We start from the raw sequence: 18,811 nt of genomic DNA on the forward strand, positions 1-18,811 counted from the left end.
CAAAGTTGTGATGGTTATGTTATGTTTTTTGGGGTTATAGTTGTGGTGAAGATGGTTATGTTGGCTTTCATGGTTGTTGTATATGTAGGGAGCGGTAGAGTAGCGGTTCGCATGCCATGCCACGGACCCGAGGAAGTTCGATTCCCGCTCACGGCCAACACCAGTGACGATCATCTGAACCAGTCTAGAGCTTCCCCTAGCCAACTGTGCTAACCGGAGATGTGGTTATAGTTGTGGTTATATTATGGTTGTGGTTATAGTTGTTGTCCATAGTTTTAGTGCTGAGAGTTGTGGTTGTAAATATGGTTATAATTGTGGTTATAGTTGTGGGTGTGGTTATAATTGTAGTTGTTGGTTTTGGTTACAGTTGTGGTTATAGTTGTGGTTATGGTTGTGGTTTTATTTGTGGTTATGGTTGTGGCTGTGGTTACATTTGTGATTGAATTTGTGGTTATAGTTGTGGTTGTTGGTTGTGGTGGTGATGCTGGTGCAGGTGGTGGGTTGGAGGCCACGTTCTGTGTCCCCTGCCCATGCGGTTCCAACAGCGATGGCTCCAGCCGGCACTGTCGCCCCTGTGCTATGTGGGTCACATGAACTTGTCTCCCAGCATGCCTTGAAGTCATCATTATAGGAGCCCTCGCCTCCTCCACGCACTCCTCCTATCTCTCCCCTCTCACCTCCACGCACTCTCCTCCTCCACAGACTCCTCCTGCCTCTCACCTCCTCCCCGTGTCTCCCCCTCTCTCTCCCTGTGTCTCCCTCCTCTCTCTCCCCGTGTCTCCCCCCTCTCTCCCCGTGTCTCCCTCCCCTCTCTCCCCGTGTCTCCTTCTTCTCTCTCCCCGTGTCTCACCCACTCAGCCACCCACTCAGCCACTCAATCACTCAGCCAACTGACTCAATCAGCCACTCACTCAACCACTCAGTCACTCAGCCACTGACTCATTTAGCCGCTCACTCAACCACTCACTCACGCAGCCACTCATCCACTAACTCAGCTATTCACTCACTCAGCCACTCACTCAGCCAGTCACTCACTCAGCCACTTACTCACTCAGCCAGTCACTCACTCAGCCACCCACTCAGCCACCCACTCAGCCACCCACTCAGCCACTCACTCAGCCACTCACTCAGCCACTCACTCAGCCACTCATTCAACCACTCACTCACTCAACCACTCACTCAGCTGCTTAGTCACTCTGCTACCCACTCACTCAACCACTCACTCATTTAACTACTCACTAACTCAGCCACTCACTCCCTCAACCACTGACTCAATTACTCACTCAGCCACACTCTCATTCAATCACTCACCTAGCCACCTGCTTATTTGTTTATTTTACCAGGTAAGGCCCATAAGATATATATCTATTTTTCAGACGTGACCTGGCCACATATTACTGCCAAATTAAGTGGCTTTTTACGTGTAAATTTATATCAGCAACTATAAATGTGGAGGGACAAATAGAAGAGCCAGACATAAATTCACACGACAAAGGGGAGAGTGAGAGAAACATGTAAACTCCAAATATACAACAGGCATCAGGGTCGGGATTGTTGTATATATTGTCTTGAAATTTAATAAAAATCAAATGAAACATGTAAAAGGTGTAATTTTTCAAAATTAGGTAATTATGTCAATGTATGCAATGATGCTAATTAGGTGCGGCTTTGTTGTCTAGGGGTATTACTAATCGTGATACTTGTCAGTGATGTGTAGGGTCTGGGTTCATATTTGTCGTGTCACTGGGGTCTAAAATAGGCTGGTAGGGTGGGGTTATAATGGCCAGGTAGGGTGGGGTAAAATGGCCTTGTCAGGAGTCCACCTCCTCCACCACCAGTTCCACCTCAACCTCCTCCACCTCCCACCTCCTCCTCGCAGGAACCCACCCACTCATCCAACCATTCAATCACCCATCCACCTACCCACTCATTCATTCACCCATCCACCCACCAAGTAACTCTACCACCCAACCACCAACTCACTCTAGCACCCACCAAATCACTCTCCCACCAATGACCCATTCGCCTACCCACTCATTCAGGACGTCATGGGACAGACCTAACAGGTGCCATGGGGGTTGACTGCTGTGCCACGCTACGTGCAGGAGGAGGAGCTCATCACTTGAATGTGACATACAGTGACCTCACCACTTGAATGTGACATGCAGTGACCTCACCACTTGAATGCGACATGCAGTGATCTCATCACTTTTTTCACTAAAACACTCACTAACTCTCACACTCAATCACTCTCTCATGCACTCACTTTCACTCATTCTCACTCTCTCCTCACTCTTTCACTAGAATACTCACTCTCACTCAATGTCACTCTTTCACTAAAACACTCACTAACTCTTACACTCACTCTCACTCATACTCACTCTCCCATTTACTCTGACGCTTACTCAAATTCACGAACTTTTTCACTCAAGTCTCACCAGTCACACCACAAATCGTTGGGGGGTCACGTGGCCACTCGTTGAGCGGGAGGGGTCTGAGGGTCTGACGCAACAGAGATAGGGCGTGGCCATAGCCGTGGAGGTGTGACGTCACTGCACGCGTGTAGTGAGAAGGTGCAGAGGAGGTAACTGCAGTAGCAGCACAAAGAGCCGAGCTCTTGTTGCGATTATTTACTGGGATTGGAAAAGAGCAGGAGGCACGGTGAGACTCCATATCACACTCACCCTCTCACTAACTCACTCACACACTCTTAAAGGCACTCTCACATTCACTGTCTCTTTCACTCACACTCTTTCACTAAAACACTCACCAACTCTCACACTCAATCACTCTCACTCATACTCACTCTCACTCATACTCACTCTCATAGTGACTCTGACACTGACATTCACAAACTTTTTTGCTCAAGTCTGACACGCACAGCACGAACCGTTGAGCGGTCACGTGGTCACTCGTTGAGTGGGAGGAGTTTGAGTGTCTGACGTAACAGAGATAAGGGCGTGGCCATAGCCGTGGAGGTGAGTGACGTCACTGCACGCGTGTAGTGAGACGTGCAGAGGAGAAATTGGCAGCAGTAGCAGCAAAAAATTAACCCGTAAAAACAAAGTTTTTCACTATAAATCCTTTATATGCGTGGCATCGTTTTTATTTTATTAATCATTTCTGTTTTTCTTGAGTAAGAGTTTCATTTTTATTACATTGGTATTTTAAATGAAATATAAGGAAAATCGTATATAAGGATTATAAGGTTTTCAGGTTTTGTATGATTGTTTATATTGTACATTTTTGTTGTTTTCTTGAATAATTTTCTGTGTTTAGGGAAAATATATGATTGTGTTAGTGAAATATTTTTTTTCCTAAAAAGTGGAAAATTTTGGAAATTTTTTTCACAAAAATAAATTGTCACGCACAACGAGTCTGTGCAAAATGTCAGCTCGATTGGATCACGGGAAGTGGGTTAAAAAACGACCGAAAGATTTGCACGGTCGTAAGCGCGCAAGCAAGTGAACTTAATATAAAGGATTTAAAAATGGATACGTATTTCCCCCTTTCGTCCCCTCTGCTTTATCAATGTTGATTCCTGTCACCAAAGTACACTGATTTCACACTCTCTTCGATCGGCACAGTACCACCTTCGCTTATCATCGTCATATTCATAAACTTGACGTCTACAAAATGAACAACTTTCTCTCAGCTACCCCAGGTGGGACTCGAACCCACAATCCCTGGCTTAGGAGGCCAGTGCCTTATCCATTAGGCCACTGGGGCTACATGTAGCATGATGAAAACCTGGCTTATATACAGACTTCTTAAATAAACTCGCAATAATAATAGAAATGGATATGTATTTTCCCCTTTTATTCTCTGCTTTATCAATGTTGATAATTGTCACCAAAGTACACTGTTTAAAACTCTTGATTTGAAGCTTTCGTGACTTCAGGAATCCATACTCTTTGGTTCTTTTGGTAAATTCACGTAGGTATAAAATAAAATAAATCACGACGTTTCGGGCTCAACACAAGCGTCTATCATCAACACAAGCATCCATCATCATCATCTGATGATGGACACTATACCGACGTAACTTTACCGAAAGAACCAAAGAGTATAATTGAACACTGTTTTAAAACTCTCTTCTATAGGCACAGCGCCATTTTGGCTTTTCATTATCAGATTCGTTAACTTGACATTTTGATTTTACAAAATGAACAGCTTTTTCTCAGCAACCCCAGGTGGGACTCGAACCCACAATCCCTGGCTTAGGAGGCCAGTGCCTTATCCATTAGGCCACTGGGGCTACATGTAGCATGATTAAAACCTGGCTTATGTACAGACTTCTTAAATAAACTCACAATAAAAAAAATATATATGTTTTTCCCCTTTCGTCCCCTCTGTTTTATTCATGTTGATAAGTGTTTTTTTCCTAAAAAGTGGAACATTTTGGAAAAAAAATTTCACGAAAATAAATTGTCACGCACAACGAGTATGTGCAAAATGTCAGCTCGATTCGATCACGGTAAGTGGGTTAAAAAACGACCGAAAGATTTGCACGGTCGTAAGCGCGCAAGCAAGCAAGCAAGTGAACTTAATATAAAGGATTTAAAAAGAGCCGAGCTCTTGTAATAATAGGTTTTTACCCTTTCAACTGGTACAAAAACTGACACCTTTATACAAGTCATCATGTTTGCAATAACCACAACACAAGCAGTCAAAATACAAGCAAAAAGAAACAACTCTGATGATAATGATATGCACTGTCCTTGAAGTTGATTGGTCCACACCCGAGACAGTTGAAAGGGTAAACACCTATTACTATATTTTGCCACTGGTAAAGAGGTCTCATAGTGTAAATGCTTACCCCGAGCTCTCAATACTCTTGTAGTAATTACTCAGGAGGCTTGACGACGGGATCGGAGGCACACTTATTTATTAACACAACTTGTATACAGTTAGCGAGTATACACAGGACCTAAGGGGTAACGTCCCCTTACTCGGCTAACAGGGAGACACAACATCTAAGCCCCGCTAACCTAAGCCCAAGTCCTCCACTAGGGAGCTAGGGGAGGCTACCTGTCCCAGCCCTGGTCAAGCTGGGATCCGACCCCCTGAGTTCCCAGACCTGCTCGTCAGTCTGGGCTCTCGGGGCCACGCCACCGGCTTGCCCTGGTCGGCCCTGATAAGGACAGCGAGCCAGGGGAGCTCCGGGGCCTATTCTAGCTGGTCTTCCGTCTTCGCTGGTTAAAGCTGATACCTCGACCTCGAGCCCTCCGGCTCACCCCCTCTTATAGTCCGCGGCCCCCCCGGGAGGGGCCCGTGGGGGATGCAGGTGCGGACGTCGGTGTGGCCACCTCCTATGTGTACGGCCCTAACCACGCCCCTTGTGTTTGTTTGCCATCCGCTCCCATACACAATTACACCTCTACACTCTGATAGTGCACTGTCTTTGAGTTGTACGCCTTTTGGCGTCATCTGGTCCAACACCAATGGAGACTAGGCTCTAAGAAAAGCTGTCTCGGGTGTGGACCAATCAACTTCAAGGACAGTGCATATCATTATCATCAGAGTTGTTTCTTTTTGTTTGCATTTTGACTGCTTGTGTTGTGGTTATTGCAAACATGATGCCTTGTATAAAGGTGTCAGTTTTTGTACCATTTGAAAGGGTAAAAACCTATTACTATATTTTGCCACTGGTAAAGGAGGTCTCATTCTTTACGGGGAGTGGAGACGAGGAGGAGGGAGCACAGTGAGACTCACGCTCACTCACTCCCACACTGTCAGACTCGCTGTTTCACTCTCAAACTCTGTCTCACCCTCACTGTAATCACTCTCACATACTCTCTCATTCACTCACTCATTCTCTGTCACATGCACTCTCTCACTCTCCCACTCACTCTCACACTAACTCACTATCACACTCACTCTCTTACACTCCCGCTCAATAACTCACGAGTATTTACTCTCATGCTCACATTCACTATCTTACTCATACTCATTGTCTCACTCGCTCACTCACATGCACTCTCACACACACTCTTACTCTCCCGATCAATAACTCTTACATGCATTCACATTCACACTCACTAACTCACACTCACTCTCTCACTCACTTTATCATGCTCCCACTCACTCTCATTAACTCCCCCACTCACTCATGCTCACATTCTTTCATGCTCACTCACTCTCTCACTCACTCTGTCTCACTCGCACTTACTTACCATCACACTTACTGTAACTCTCTCATTCACGTTCACACACATTCACTCTAACACTAACTCTCTCACTCTCCCATGCACTCTTACAACATCAATCTCACACTAACTTTCACACTCATTCTCACTTTCACACTCCCTCACACACTGAATCTCACACTCACTAACTCTCAAATTCACTCACATTTACTCTCAATCACTCATGCTCACTCACTAACTCTGACACTCATCTTCACACTATCTCACTCTCAAACTCATGCACTCTCACACTCACTCTCACTATCTCACTAACTCTAAAACTCATGCAGTCTTACACTCACTCTAATACTTACAAACTCTCACACTCACGCTCACTCACTCTCTCATAATCACTTTATACTTCCATGCAATCAGTCACACAGGGTTGGCATCGTACCCACAACTTCCTGCATCCAGGCGAGGGAGATAACATCTTAGTCTACATTATTGGAGGACTAGTCAACTGGTAGACTAATAGTCATCTGGTAGACTAACAGTCCACTGGTAGACTAATAGTCCACTGGTAGACTAACAGTCCACTGGTAGACTAACAGTCCACTGGTAGACTAATGCACAGGGACAAATGCCACTGGGAGTTCCCAATGGCTGGACCACGTAGCAACTTCGCCCCATATTGCCAAAGCCTGGTCTTCCTCACTATGGAACCCAGGGCCCTCAGCGATGTTGGCTCATTGCTCACTTGCTGCACTTTCCCCAAAAGATTGCTGAAGGTTATACCGGGTGACCTGCATCTTTGTCTGTGTGTAGATGGCCAATGCTGAAGAGAAGGTGGGCTCCAGGAGCAGCATGCAATGGAGTGCGCTGCCCACATCGGACAGCATTGCCATCGCCAGTAGTAAAACCCCACGAGGTGATAGATATGATCAGAGATGTCATGGTGGTCACAGTTGAAAACAAAAACAAGCATGTGAATGGCTATGGAATAAAAATGTCGCGAGGCAGGGTGGCACAGCAGGAACACTCCTCGTGCATTTCTCTTTGGAGTCGGGATGATTTCCCCCTGCTCTGCATGGGATTCCTCCGGGTTCGCCATTTTCCTCCCACAGCTAAAGAAAATTATTTAAACATCCCAATGCAAAAAAAAAATTAGTGTTAGTGATTATATGCAGTCCAGGGACTCAGTGGAGCTTTCTTTGGTAAACAAGCATCGTATATTTTATCATCATTTCAGCAGGAAGGGCCAAATAAGTGGCTAGGCTATGTTTCTTGGGTGTCCTACGATCGTATGGATGTTAAACAAGTCTTCATGACAAAAGCGCGGTTTCATACAGTGAGGGAAATAGTATTTGATCACCTGCTGATTTTGTACGTTTGCCCACTGACAAAGAAATGATCAGTCTATAATTTTAATGGTAGGTTTATTTGAATAGTGAGAGAGAGAATAACAACAACAAAATCCAGAAAAACGCATGTCAAAAATGTTACAAATTGATTTGCATTTTAATGAGGGAAATCATTATTTGACCCTCTCTCGATAAGAACGATTTCTGGCTCCCAGGTGTCTTTTATACAGGTAACGAGCTGAGATTAGGAGCACACTTAAAGGGAGTGCTCCTAATCTCAGCTTGTTACCTGTATAAAAGACACCTGTTCACAGAAGCAATCAATCAATCAGATTCCAAACTCTCCACCATGGCCAAGACCAAAGAGCTCTCCAAGGATGTCAGGGACAAGATTGTAGACCTACACAAGGCTGGAATGGGCTACAAGACCATCGCCAAGCAGCTTGGTGAGAAGGTGACAACAGTTGGTGCGATTATTCGCAAATGGAAGAAACACAAAAGAACTGTCAATCTCCCTCGGCCTGGGGCTCCATGCAAGATCTCACCTCGTGGAGTTGCAATGATCATGAAAACGGTGAGGAATCAGCCCAGAACTACACGGGAGGATCTTGTCAATGATCTCAAGGCAGCTGGGACCATAGTCACCAAGAAAACAGTTGGTAACACACTACGCAGTGAAGGACTGAAATCCTGCAGCGCTCGCAAGGTCCCCCTGCTCAAGAAAGCACATATACATGCCCGTCTGAAGTTTGCCAATGAACATCTGAATGATTCAGAGGACAACTGGGTGAAAGTGTTGTGGTCAGATGAGACCAAAATGGAGCTCTTAGGCATCAACTCAACTCGCCGTGTTTGGAGGAGGAGGAATGCTGCCTATGACCCCAAGAACATCTCCACCGTCAAATATGGAGGTGGAAACATTATGCTTTGAGGGTGTTTTTCTGCTAAGGTGACAGGACAACTTCACCGCATCAAAGGGATGATGGACGGGGCCATGTACCGTTAAATCTTGGGTGAGAACCTCCTTCCCTCAGCCAGGGAATTGAAAATAGGTCGTGGATGGGTATTCCAGCATGACAATGACCCAAAACACGGCCAAGGCAACAAAGGAGTGGCTCAAGAAGAAGCACATTAAGATCCTGGAGTGGCCTAGCCAGTCTCCAGACCTTAATCCCATAGAAAATTTGTGGAGGGAGCTGAAGGTTCGAGTTGCCAAACGTAAGCCTCGAAACCTTAATGACTTGGAGAAGATCTGCAAAGAGGAGTGGGACAAAATCCCTCCTGAGATGTGTGCAAACCTGGTGGCCAACTACAAGAAACGTCTGACCTCTGTGATTGCCAACAAGGGGTTTGCCACCAAGTACTAAGTCATGTTTTGCAGAGGGGTCATATACTTATTTCCCTCATTAAAATGCAAATCAATTTATAACATTTTTGACATGCGTTTGTCTGGATTTTGTTGTTGTTATTCTGTCTTTCACTGTTCAAATAAACCTACCATTAAAATTATAGACTGATCATTTCTTTGTCAGTGGGCAAACGTACATAATCAGCAGGGGATCAAATACTTTTTTTCCCTCACTGTAGGTGGTGATACCAAATTCGTTATCAGTCTGTTCTTCACATGTTACAGGAATACGGAACTGGTTAAAAATGCAATGAAAAAAAAACACGACCACATTGCTTAGTGAACAAATTAAAGAAACGAAAATGTTTTATTTGACAAAGCAATATTATAATAGGACAATATTAATCATCATTGTTCTTATGTTTGCAGAAATCTTGAAGCTCTTTGGGGATTTCCTGACCCCCACCGAGAGAAGCGAGGTCCTCAACGTGAATAACGTCTGGTATTTCGGAGCCCATAACAAAGGCTTTGGCACTCAAAACCATGGCTACGATGATGTCTACAACCATTATGTCTCGGTACGACTCTCCTCAGGTCACGTAACACGTGGAGAACACACAAAGTCTGCACACTGACAAACACCATAATAATCTGCAGAACAGGCGGACAGCATACCCTACACATTCACACTAACTCTTACACATGCCACACATATATTGCATCCATACTCAGTGACTGAATGAGCAGTGATTGGATCAGTATACTTAGTTGATGTGATTGCACCGCAGGTCGAGCATGAGCATCTCCATTTCCGATATGAGGTGCTGAAAAAGGTGGTCGGACCTTACAGCCAGATCTTCAAATGCCGTGACCACAAGACCAACACCCGAGTGGCTGTGAAGATGTGGAGACAGTCATTCAGGTAAGACTTCACAATGGCTTGCATGGAGAAGGCAGGACAGTAAATCAATTCCATATTCACGTGGGTAGTGTTATGGTGCTCATATGTGTGGGTTTTCTCTGGATTTATGTTTAACTTCTTTCGCGCTGTACGTAGCCCACTGTTAATCGCAGATGCGGTGAAGGACAACTGTCTTTGAGAGTGAGCGACAAACTGTTACAAGGGTCAATTATTGTAATTAATATGAAGCTGTGGATTTCCGCTGTTTAGTGCCGAGGAAGACCACAGCCAGTGGATGGAGTACCACATCTTGCTCCAACTTCAGGGCTGGGCCAATGATGATGTCAACGTTGTCAGAATCCTCGACTTTTTCACCTTCAGGGGTCACAACTGCCTCGTCATGCAGCTCATACCGAAGTACGTACCCTGCTGTCTGAGCAGAGACATGTAAAGCTGGCTGCTCCACTCCATTTTCTTCTCCAGCCTTGCTAATTTTTCGATAGCCACACCGACAACCGTCAGTGTGACGGCAGTGGTAACACTCGTGCATCATTCCAAGAGCTTGGGTTTGATTGCTGACTCGGATAAGTGTCTGTGTGGAGTTTGTTCTCCACTTGTTCTGCATGGAATTTATCCCCATTCTCCGCATTCCTCCAATAGCGAAACACTCGCACATAATTTAATTGGCATCGGCCAAAGTTGCCAGTGCTGAGAAAATACCTTAAAAATAACTCAGTTGGGATTACACATCGGAACAATGTCACCCCGACAGGAGAAACTTGGCAGGACCCTCAGGAAAAAAGTGTTTACATTTAGTGAGGCTTCCATGGATAAACGAGTATAATAATTGTTGATAATTTTAATTGCTTACTCAGCCCTTTAAAGGATGGCACTGACTTTGTGTTGTTGTCTCCTTAACAGAAGACGTCTGTTAAGTGCCATTGATTGCACGGCACCCCAGCACATTGAGATGACAATGGTGAAACTCTTCACCAAGTCCATCCTCAAATTCCTCATTCATCTCCATGCAAAGGGAATCGTGCATGGGGATATCCAGCCGGTGAGTGGACACCAGGTTCCGCACAACTGCAGCATTAATTTGAGTTCCCGTTCGGGGCTCGTCTTCGTAGAACCTATACCCATTGATCAAAGCGTTAATGCATCTGCTCTGTCCAACTGTCAGTAGCTGCGGGTCATGATAACTGTCGTACAGAGGGTTATATATGGGTGAAACTTGAGTTTAAAGTTTTGTTGCTATTAGGGACTCGCACTAGAGAAAAGCAGACATGTCGAAACAAAGCATTGCCCAAATCATGGAGACACAAACCAGTGCAAGTAAAAGGACGCTTTGAAATTAAGCAACTGTGCTTTAACCTGACAGCTGCCCACCTGTTTCCATGCTGCTCATGCGCATGAGAATGCGTTACCAACTTCATGCATGTGCATGCTTCTGCCTAACTAACACTCACAGCTACAAGCTCCGTTCGGCCCTCTTGTAACAATCGTCATACAGGTATGATAAGAGCGCCCTCCTTTATGCCGGGCACCCCAGAGTGCTCTATATGAGATTAGAGATTGGAATAATCTCATCTAAATACATTTGAAAGGGCACCCCAGTGGCATCCGTCAGAAAACATTCTCTTGAGTTGCGATGAATAACCTTGGCAAAAGCGTGTCATCTCAGATTCCTCTTTTAATATTTATTGTGGTATTTTGCTACATGACCAATCTGTTTTACCAGTGGCAAAATATGATAGTAGGTTTTTACCCTTTTAACTGGTACAAAACTGACACCTTTATTCAAGGCATCATGTCTGCAATGACCACAACGCAAGTAGTCAAAAAAGCAAACAAAAAGAAGCAACTCTGATAAGGATGATAATATGCACTGTCCTTGAAGTTGATTGGCCCACACCCGAGACGGCTTTCTTTAGAGCCTAGTCCCCATTGGTGTAGGGCCAGATGACACCAGAAGGCGTACAACTCAAACACAGTGCAATATCAGAGTATTGAGAGCTCGGGGTAAGCATTTACACTATGAGATCTCTTTTACCAGTGGCAAAATATGATAGTAGGTTTTTACCCTTTTAACTGGTACAAAACTGACACCTTTATTCAAGGCATCATGTCTGCAATGACCACAACGCAAGTAGTCAAAAAAGCAAACAAAAAGAAGCAACTCTGATAAGGATGATAATATGCACTGTCCTTGAAGTTGATTGGCCCACACCCGAGACGGCTTTCTTTAGAGCCTAGTCCCCATTGGTGTAGGGCCAGATGACACCAGAAGGCGTACAACTCAAACACAGTGCAATATCAGAGTATTGAGAGCTCGGGGTAAGCATTTACACTATGAGATCTCTTTTACCAGTGGCAAAATATGATAGTAGGTTTTTACCCTTTTAACTGGTACAAAACTGACACCTTTATATTTTTTGACTACTTGCGTTGTGGTCATTGCAGACATGATGCCTTGAATAAAGGTGTCAGTTTTGTACCAGTTAAAAGGGTAAAAACCTACTATCATATTTTGCCACTGGTAAAAGAGATCTCATAGTGTAAATGCTTACCCCGAGCTCTCAATACTCTGATATTGCACTGTGTTTGAGTTGTACGCCTTCTGGTGTCATCTGGCCCTACACCAATGGGGACTAGGCTCTAAAGAAAGCCGTCTCGGGTGTGGGCCAATCAACTTCAAGGACAGTGCATATTATCATCCTTATCAGAGTTGCTTCTTTTTGTTTGCTTTTTTGACTACTTGCGTTGTGGTCATTGCAGACATGATGCCTTGAATAAAGGTGTCAGTTTTGTACCAGTTAAAAGGGTAAAAACCTACTATCATATTTTGCCACTGGTAAAAGAGATCTCATAGTGTAAATGCTTACCCCGAGCTCTCAATACTCTGATATTGCACTGTGTTTGAGTTGTACGCCTTCTGGTGTCATCTGGCCCTACACCAATGGGGACTAGGCTCTAAAGAAAGCCGTCTCGGGTGTGGGCCAATCAACTTCAAGGACAGTGCATATTATCATCCTTATCAGAGTTGCTTCTTTTTGTTTGCTTTTTTGACTACTTGCGTTGTGGTCATTGCAGACATGATGCCTTGAATAAAGGTGTCAGTTTTGTACCAGTTAAAAGGGTAAAAACCTACTATCATATTTTGCCACTGGTAAAAGAGATCTCATAGTGTAAATGCTTACCCCGAGCTCTCAATACTCTGATATTGCACTGTGTTTGAGTTGTACGCCTTCTGGTGTCATCTGGCCCTACACCAATGGGGACTAGGCTCTAAAGAAAGCCGTCTCGGGTGTGGGCCAATCAACTTCAAGGACAGTGCATATTATCATCCTTATCAGAGTTGCTTCTTTTTGTTTGCTTTTTTGACTACTTGCGTTGTGGTCATTGCAGACATGATGCCTTGAATAAAGGTGTCAGTTTTGTACCAGTTAAAAGGGTAAAAACCTACTATCATATTTTGCCACTGGTAAAAGAGATCTCATAGTGTAAATGCTTACCCCGAGCTCTCAATACTCTGATATTGCACTGTGTTTGAGTTGTACGCCTTCTGGTGTCATCTGGCCCTACACCAATGGGGACTAGGCTCTAAAGAAAGCCGTCTCGGGTGTGGGCCAATCAACTTCAAGGACAGTGCATATTATCATCCTTATCAGAGTTGCTTCTTTTTGTTTGCTTTTTTGACTACTTGCGTTGTGGTCATTGCAGACATGATGCCTTGAATAAAGGTGTCAGTTTTGTACCAGTTAAAAGGGTAAAAACCTACTATCATATTTTGCCACTGGTAAAAGAGATCTCATAGTGTAAATGCTTACCCCGAGCTCTCAATACTCTGATATTGCACTGTGTTTGAGTTGTACGCCTTCTGGTGTCATCTGGCCCTACACCAATGGGGACTAGGCTCTAAAGAAAGCCGTCTCGGGTGTGGGCCAATCAACTTCAAGGACAGTGCATATTATCATCCTTATCAGAGTTGCTTCTTTTTGTTTGCTTTTTTGACTACTTGCGTTGTGGTCATTGCAGACATGATGCCTTGAATAAAGGTGTCAGTTTTGTACCAGTTAAAAGGGTAAAAACCTACTATCATATTTTGCCACTGGTAAAAGAGATCTCATAGTGTAAATGCTTACCCCGAGCTCTCAATACTCTGATATTGCACTGTGTTTGAGTTGTACGCCTTCTGGTGTCATCTGGCCCTACACCAATGGGGACTAGGCTCTAAAGAAAGCCGTCTCGGGTGTGGGCCAATCAACTTCAAGGACAGTGCATATTATCATCCTTATCAGAGTTGCTTCTTTTTGTTTGCTTTTTTGACTACTTGCGTTGTGGTCATTGCAGACATGATGCCTTGAATAAAGGTGTCAGTTTTGTACCAGTTAAAAGGGTAAAAACCTACTATCATATTTTGCCACTGGTAAAAGAGATCTCATAGTGTAAATGCTTACCCCGAGCTCTCAATACTCTGATATTGCACTGTGTTTGAGTTGTACGCCTTCTGGTGTCATCTGGCCCTACACCAATGGGGACTAGGCTCTAAAGAAAGCCGTCTCGGGTGTGGGCCAATCAACTTCAAGGACAGTGCATATTATCATCCTTATCAGAGTTGCTTCTTTTTGTTTGCTTTTTTGACTACTTGCGTTGTGGTCATTGCAGACATGATGCCTTGAATAAAGGTGTCAGTTTTGTACCAGTTAAAAGGGTAAAAACCTACTATCATATTTTGCCACTGGTAAAAGAGATCTCATAGTGTAAATGCTTACCCCGAGCTCTCAATACTCTGATATTGCACTGTGTTTGAGTTGTACGCCTTCTGGTGTCATCTGGCCCTACACCAATGGGGACTAGGCTCTAAAGAAAGCCGTCTCGGGTGTGGGCCAATCAACTTCAAGGACAGTGCATATTATCATCCTTATCAGAGTTGCTTCTTTTTGTTTGCTTTTTTGACTACTTGCGTTGTGGTCATTGCAGACATGATGCCTTGAATAAAGGTGTCAGTTTTGTACCAGTTAAAAGGGTAAAAACCTACTATCATATTTTGCCACTGGTAAAAGAGATCTCATAGTGTAAATGCTTACCCCGAGCTCTCAATACTCTGATATTGCACTGTGTTTGAGTTGTACGCCTTCTGGTGTCATCTGGCCCTACACCAATGGGGACTAGGCTCTAAAGAAAGCCGTCTCGGGTGTGGGCCAATCAACTTCAAGGACAGTGCATATTATCATCCTTATCAGAGTTGCTTCTTTTTGTTTGCTTTTTTGACTACTTGCGTTGTGGTCATTGCAGACATGATGCCTTGAATAAAGGTGTCAGTTTTGTACCAGTTAAAAGGGTAAAAACCTACTATCATGACCAATCTGCTGCAGGCTGAATAGTTGTGCATGCCTGTAATCCAGCACTGTAGAGCCGCAGGTTGGTGGATCACACCAATGGTGTGAAACATCATCTGTGGCCCCTCCTCGTGCCTCGGAGTGGTTCTCTCTCTTCCAGATAGAGTGAATACTGCATGGCATTGGCGTATTACAAGTTGACATTATTTATCATGACCTCTGAATGTGAATATCTTCTGCTGCCTATCGTCTAGAGGAACATGTCGATTAAAGAGCCTGGGGCAGGGACCATCCGGATGATGAGTTTTGAAAACAGCTTTTTGGTGGGACGCCAACGTGAGTCGTGAGTGTGTGGCTGAGTATGAGAATGTGTGTGTATGCAGTTCAAGGAGCGGTAGTGTAGTGGTTAGCACACTGCATTACGAAACTGGTGACCCAGGTGAGAGTGGCGATTTTCTGAACTGGTTGTGAGCCTCCCCTAGGTAGACTCAGTCTCAAATGAGTACCTGGTGTGGTGTGTAAACAATGCCACTCAGGAGACAAAGGCATGGTGCAGGCCACCCACCCCCCTCAAGTGTCGTTTTGGACTTCATAGGTGGTCACTAATTGCACCTGCCCCAACAATGTCTAAGGCTACACGGGGGAACTTTTCTTTGTTTATGCAGTGAGGAACCGTAGTGTTGGGGTTAGTCGACAGCACTACAATCCTGGTGACTGTAGTCAAATTTGCGTTCATGAATATCTGAACCAGTCCTGGGCCTCCCCTAGGTCGACTCAGCCATAAATGAGTACCATGTGTGGTGTCTAGGCACCACCAGTTTAGAAGACAAAGGTGGCTGGGCGTGGTGCTGGCCACCCATCTTCGTGTGTGTTGTTCAGGCCTTCATTAGGTGCTCGCTAAAAGCAAATGCCAGATAAATTTGTTAAAGGCTATATGGGGACGTTTTGTGTGTGTGCACACGTGTTTGCGTCTCTTCACCTGTGTGTGCATGTGTCTAGACCTATGGGTGAGTACATGTGTTTGTATACATGTTTTTTCGTGCCTGTGTGTTGCTGTTAAAGGCTATATTGGTTATGTTTGTATTTTGTAATTCACAGGTTCACAGATTTTTGGTTCCCCCGCGTACCTTGCCCCAGAGGCATACCTGGGCCACATGTCATCTTTCCCGGTTGACATGTGGGGGCTGGGGTGTACAGTGGCCGAGTTGGCTACCGGGCGCATCCTCTTTCCGGCCATCAACAAACACGACCAGCTCCCGTGTTATATGGAGGTATTGCCCACACAGCAGTAACACTGACAATTCCGTTATTGAGTGATCAATTTCATGACCAATTTGCTCTTGAAATCGCGCAACTCAGTCATTGCTTCTAACCATGTTTTTCACTTCTCATCGAGTATTTCCGCATCAAGGGTATTAAAATAATATTCAGAATTGGTATGACCAATTGAACATGCGACAGGAAATACTTCCTTACAATTCCCTGAGCAGACCACTTGAGTCGTCTCTTCTGTGAGAAAGAGGCGTACGACTGCTCGCGACTGGTTGCATGGTTGTCCACACACAAGCTACTGAGTTGCATACAACCGCATGACAGAACCAATTACTCAGGCGTAGACCTGTCAAGGTAACTGTGAGCGGAACGCATAGATTTTTAGAGCTGGTGTTATGACTCGTGATAGATTATTGCATGAGGCCACGGATTGGCCAAATGTAACCCTACACCACCTGCAAATAATTTGAATTGTCAGATGAACGAGCATTTATCGCGCCAATTATTGTTGTTTCATCTCAACTGCTTGTAATGAAGAAAATTCTCACAACCATATAAGCTATTTCAAATGACGCCACGGGACCCATTACCTCCGCTGTGAATGAGGCAGATGGTGCATAGTATTTTGTGGTTTAATACCGCAGTAAAGACCAGGGCAGTCACTGGGATTGATCCGTGAACTTCTGCAACGTGCGGCGTTCGCGGTTTTGCTGGGCCATGCCAATAACACTGCCCCGTGCCTGCATGCGAGAACCATCGGGAGCGGTAGCCGAGTGGTTAGCACCCTGACCGTGTGGTGTTGAATGTTGGACCAGTCCTTGGCCTCTCAAATATCGACTCAGCATTAAATCAATACCTGGAGTGATTTGTAAAATAGTTGCTGTGGTGTGGCCTTGGGTGCTGTGCCATCATCAGTAGGTGCTCACAAACAGAACTTTCCACACAAGTGTGTCAATACTGTATGGGTGATCATTGTCTCTGTATGAATTGTGTGTAGATCCTCGGGATGCCTCCTCAGAATTTGATTGATGACGCGCCTGAGAGAAACAAGTACTTTGGTGAGTGAAGGGGCGTGCGGGGGAATCGCGTTAAGTTTGAGGGGGAGCTGGGTCCGTTAAGAGTTTAGTGGGGCATTACTTTGTATATTCAACTACTTCCACATGTGTTTTGGCAGTCAATATGATTCGTAATGCATTTTTGGGGAAGGGTTAGGCCTCATGGTGATCTGCCCAAATTTGTGTCATTAAGGTTCTCCAACCACCCGACAAAGGCAAGCAAATTAAAGTACCATGAGTGCAAGCGATTAAAGAGACGCCAGTTGTGATTATAATCATAATTATTTTTGTTGAATCACCTGTAATGTGAAGGGTAATGTTCAAAACCACGTTTAACAATGAGATCAGACGTTTTTGGGATGCTGCAGAGGCGAGGAAACGTTACCTCCCTTACCTGCAATGCAGAAGATCGTAGCGTAGATCCCCACCCTGGTTGCTGTACATTGCGGGAACTTACCTTCTCCCTTTTGCCTGGTCGCCTCTTAAAAAGAGGCAATAGTTCAGTGGGCTTTACCTGGTAAAAAACAATGTTTTGCTTGAAAGAGGTTAAATCAAAGTTAAAAGAGCTTTTCTTTTTTACCTCTAGGATCTATCATAGTTAATACTTATTGAATGCACTTGGTATTTGCACTATCATTCTTAGAACGCAAAGCTACCACAAAGGATGGTGCTTGCTGTGTTTCACAGACACCGTCTGCAGTCATTTTTCAGTAGCGGGCGTAACACCAGCATGATAATCTTATGACTTCACAAGGTCTGTAACGTTCCACTTTAAACCAAACAGCGCAAAGCATCGTATGGTTATTACTGAAGTAATTACTGAAGTAATAACCATGGCGGCTTGCAGAATTTGAACCATGAACTTCTGCAACAAGAGGTCAAAGTACTCCCACTGGTCTATGTCATAGCACTATAAGATTGTGTTTCTGCGCTGTGGGTGTACAAGGGTGCTGTGGTTTGTAATGATGTTTTACCTGGTCTGCATCATCCCTGCAGATGGTTCGGGGATGCCTTTGATGTCCGGACAAAGCAGGGTCCCAGGCAGTCACTCCCTCTACCTGGCACTCGGGAGCCAGGACTCGGAGTTCCACGACTTCATTAGCCGCTGCCTGGAGTAAGAACCCCCCCCCCCCCCCCACAGAGTGGTTTTTCCCAGTCAGTCACCTGGTAAAAAGAAAAGAGTTTAATAGTTTAGCATCACTGGCGAATGCTCCTCTTTGATCACTAGCTCCACTCTCTATTCTGATTATTCTTTATCTTCCAAGCCATATATCCCATTAGACAACCTTGTCCATAGACTTGCATGTAAAAACATGCACTTGCATAGAGACCCACAGACTCACATACACTTACATGGTCCATACACGTGTAGTGACTCAGTCGGAGACAGGGTTCTTAAGG

General features: G+C 44.7%; 2 non-coding genes across 2 annotated transcripts; both read right to left on the reverse strand.

Annotated features, from left to right (window-relative positions):
- Positions 1-3,656: 3,656 nt before the first annotated feature.
- Positions 3,657-3,729, reverse strand: TRNAR-CCU (transfer RNA arginine (anticodon CCU)). The gene has a single exon. It is a non-coding gene; the product is annotated as a tRNA-Arg (tRNA).
- Positions 3,730-4,185: 456 nt separating this feature from the next.
- On the reverse strand, positions 4,186-4,258 carry TRNAR-CCU (transfer RNA arginine (anticodon CCU)). The gene has a single exon. It is a non-coding gene; the product is annotated as a tRNA-Arg (tRNA).
- Positions 4,259-18,811: the final 14,553 nt, after the last annotated feature.

This window comes from Lampetra fluviatilis, chromosome 73 (assembly GCF_964198595.1).
Source record: "Lampetra fluviatilis chromosome 73, kcLamFluv1.1, whole genome shotgun sequence".
Taxonomy (NCBI): domain Eukaryota; kingdom Metazoa; phylum Chordata; class Hyperoartia; order Petromyzontiformes; family Petromyzontidae; genus Lampetra; species Lampetra fluviatilis.